Source organism: Chelonia mydas, chromosome 3, assembly GCF_015237465.2.
Source record: "Chelonia mydas isolate rCheMyd1 chromosome 3, rCheMyd1.pri.v2, whole genome shotgun sequence".
Lineage (NCBI taxonomy): Eukaryota > Metazoa > Chordata > Testudines > Cheloniidae > Chelonia > Chelonia mydas.
Window position 1 is genome coordinate 148,278,568 of NC_057851.1, and position 4,063 is coordinate 148,282,630.

The following is a 4,063-nucleotide window of genomic DNA, read 5'->3' on the forward strand; positions in this document are numbered from 1 at the left end:
TGTCTCAGCCCACTTATTGTTAGAGGGGAAAGGAAAGAGTTCTGAGCCTGCAGGATTGCGTGGGGGAGGTAGGGGACACGCCAAGCCTGGCAGTGTCACATGTGAGAGTGTTAAGAGGGTGGGGGTGATCGAGTTATGGAGAGGTTCAATAGGAAGAGGAGGGGTTTTCAGCCTGGAGGACAGCAGCGTGTGCGTTTGTGTCGGGGAAGAGATTAGTGTCGCTATTTTATTGTAAATCTTGCAATATTTAGTGAGTTTCCCTTAGTGTCTCAGCTCCCAGAGTCATGTGATTTCATGACAATCTGAGCTTCCAAAAACAAAATAATCATCTAGTCCCCATGGTTGTCCCCCACAAAAAATGTGCAAAACTCAGAAGGCAAATAGTTTTTTTTTTTAAATTTTGGGATCTTTTTATGAAGAAGACAGTATTATGAGTTTGGGGGGGGTTGATTTGTGGTTTTTACATTCTTGGGGTTGGCAATGCTAGGGATATTTTTAAGGAGATAAGATGTGGGTTAGAGGGAGTTGAGGAGGGTTGGGAGCCTCTGAGTTGGGTGGGGGATCAGTTGGATTGGACAGCAGAGTGAGACAGCATTGAATGTAGCAGGGAAATAGGTCAGTTGATGAATGTCTGTGCATGCATGCGAGAGAAACACACACACAGTGGCAGAAGGACATGAGCAGGGGGAAGAGTTTGGGACTAGTAGCAAACAGTGAAAAGGTTCACAGAGGGATGACATTTTTTTCCTCCCACCCTGCCCTTAACTGTGGCCCAGTTTCTCTCTCTCTAGAAGGGGCAGAAGAGGAGATGGCACTCATGTGTCGTCCCACTTCCCCCATGGACTCCCTTATTATCCACCCAAACGACACCCATGATTAGTGTCCCAGTTTCTACCTTGAATATAAGATCAACTTGCAGGGAGGGCTAGGAGAAAGATTGATACCTGCAACCTCACCAGTTATTTTGGGAACCAGACCCCACTGCAACATTAGCTGTGACAAAGAATCATTTTCCCCCCTAGTGTTTTTAATTAACCAACATAGCAGACACTCAGACAATGACACCTTAAGTTGATGGAGCACGATTATTGTGTAAAGCACATATCTAAGCCCCGGTAGGTATAGCAATTGCTTTTCCACTTGCTCTGTGTTTTGGTATTTTTATAGCTCTGTGGAAAAAGTTGAATCACCACAGCTGTCTCCTCATGGCCAGGTGTGGTATTGCAGGCCCCCTCCTCCAATACCCCCTAGCAAAAGTCACTCTGGTCCTGTGAGTCTGCCTCTTCTCATGTCTCAGATCACATTTTGTTTGCATCCCTTTCAGGGTAATAGGAAGTCCCGTGTCCTTACATCAGGTTTTGGTCTCTGATTTGGTCCCATTATCCCTTACACATTTCCATCCCAAGGCTTTCAGAAATCCTTATACTCTCTGAGGAGCAGGTTCTCACCACATTCCTTGGTAGCTAGTAGGGGAAGCAAGGCCCTCCCTCTCCTCTGGGTTCCAGCATGGGGATCCTGTAAGAAGGCAGGCAAGGTACATATATTCAGACCCACTCCCTGCTACCTCCCTAGGCTTCTTCCTTCCTCAGTGTACAAAATAGGCTTTCCCCACAGTCCCCTCCTGGACCCACTGCATACCTGTATTTCAGTCAGGCTCCCAGAGGTTTCAGACGTCACCCCTCCCTCCGGGCCATGACTAGCAGGATACTCTCCTGGAGTTCTCCAACAAATTCCCAAACAAAAACACAAGTTTAAACCACTTCAGTCCTTCATGGGTCTTCCCTAATACTCTACTCCTTATTTCTCTCTGAGAGCAGGGACTCCCCCACCTCCTCTTTGCTAGATCTCTTCCTAACTAAGCTTTTCTGTCTTGTTAAGGAAATCTCAGACTCCTGCTAATTAACCTACTTAACACTGGCCCCCCAGGGATCAAAAGGAATGTTAATTGAGTTCTGAAGCTCCCATTAACCCTCTCAGTACCAGTGTAGGGTATACACTCCATCACATGCTCCCATCACTGTTATATCTGAGCACTTCACAATCATATAGGAATGTGTGTATCCTTACTCCCCTTTGAGTCAATAAAGTATTATTATCCCCATTTTATAGATGGGGAAACTGAGGTACAGAGATTGAAGTGACTTGTCTTAGGTCACACAGGAAGTCTGGGGCAACACTCGGAATTTAACCCAGATTTCCAGAGTCCTGATCCAGTGCCTTACCACAAAACCTGCCTTCTTCCGAAACCCTATCTCAGTAGTCACCCCTACCCCAATTTCCCCATTGAAACTTGCAGGGAGAATGTAGGCAGTGAAAAGTAATTACCAGAGTTGCAAGCTGGCCAACACCTTGCTTTTTATGAGAAATCTGATAATTAAAATAGGAACATAACTCCCCCACAAGTGGATGTTGTCTCTGTTTTACCCCGTGTCATCTCCAGCAGCTGCACAGCACTCCTCATTATAAATTAATAAACAACATGGAGGGGGCAATGATGGATTTTTTCTCCCTTTATTGGACAGGGGAGATGACACAAGCAACTTCTTCTCTACCCTTCCATGCCAGCGCCAGTGTCCAGGGGCCCCGGCCAACTGGGGGCCCCTGAAAAAATGGGTGCCCCCACACCCTGACCCCACACCCTGTCAGGAGCACCAGGAGGGTGGGGTGGAGTGGAGCAGGGCAAGGGAAACCCCTGTGCCCTGACCCTGCTCCCCAGCAGCATGCCGGGTGGGGCAGGAGAAACCCTGCACCCGGACCCTGGCTGCGGCCCTGGGATTGGAGGAGCTCTGTCTCCCTGCCATGACCTCAGGGCTTGGGAGCTCTCACTCCCATTACGGCCCTGGGGCCGTGGATGTGGGGGTCAGAGCTTCTCTGGTCTTGGGGCTGGGGGCAGGGAGAAAGGAGCAAAGGGGGTTGTGGGGCTGCAGTAAGGGGGCGGAATGGGGAAGACCATGGCTGGAATGGGGTGGGGCCACAGCGGGAAGGGGCAGAATGGGGGTGGGAGTGTAGGTGGAAGGGGTAGGGAGGGCCCTCCATGTGCTCTGACCGAGGGCCCCATGAAACCTTAACTGCCTCTGGCCAGGGCTGAGAGGAGGGAGACTATTTGGTGACACAAATCTTTCAGGATCAGAGCAGGGAGTACTCAGGATAGACTGCAATGACCATCCCCCTAGAACACTCCTGCGGGGGCTTTCAGGGAGAGGCCCACCAAAGACTGAATACATATTTCAACAGCAATGTGCTTTAGCCTCAATCCTGAATGAGTACCAGTTAAGCAGAGCCTCTGCCCCTTCAACAAGCCCTGTTAAAATCAGTTCATTATCAGTACGTGACTATGCATGGTGCAAGACAGTGGAGAAACAGGTCCAAAATGTACAAACCACTATACATGAGTAGTAAGCACAAGATCAAACTTATAAGCAAACAACACAGTTTGTTCACTAAGGCTCTGATCAGTGAAATCAAAGGTTGACCCACCAGAGCTCACTTCAGGATGGGGGCCACAGTGAACAAATAGCATAGCTTTGACCGTCATCAAATCACATGTATATTTGTTTGTTCAGTCTGGTCCTGATTCTCCATGCCCTGCAACCTGACAGTCATTTATACCTGCACAGAGCAGGCGTAAAACACTACCGGATAGAATGACTGCGTTTCCTCCCTACTTCACATAGCAGTAGATGATGACACAAGTTGCAAGGCAAAGGAGACTTGTCACATGAAGTTTAAACTGGACCCTGGTGCAGAGGTGAATAATAATAGGACCCAAAATATATGAATGCTTAAATCTCTCCTACCCCTAGAAACTGTTTGGGTAGCTGCTAGATGTGAGCGTTGTCTCCACTGCACCATGCAAGCATGAAGACAATACAAATAGATGGTTTCTCTGGTGTGGCTGAGCTGTGCTACATGCAGCGCTGGTGTGATAAGGGTGGCTTCAAGTCACCTTTTCAGCTCCTTAGTCCTGGCCAGCTCAGGACTGGGCACTCTTCCAGGGCAGATTACAGCAGCCATGCAAGATCCCACTGCTACGTCCTTGAATAGGCTCAGCAGCTCTGGAGGG

General features: G+C 48.7%; 1 long non-coding RNA gene across 1 annotated transcript; it reads right to left on the bottom strand.

The window, feature by feature from the left end:
- Positions 1-369: 369 nt before the first annotated feature.
- LOC122465157 lies at positions 370-1,914 on the bottom strand. Its single transcript, XR_006289770.1, has 2 exons — positions 1,639-1,914; positions 370-1,515 (listed from the first exon to the last, which is right to left on the bottom strand). It is a non-coding gene; the product is annotated as an uncharacterized LOC122465157 (long non-coding RNA).
- Between the last annotated feature and the right edge of the window lie 2,149 nt (positions 1,915-4,063).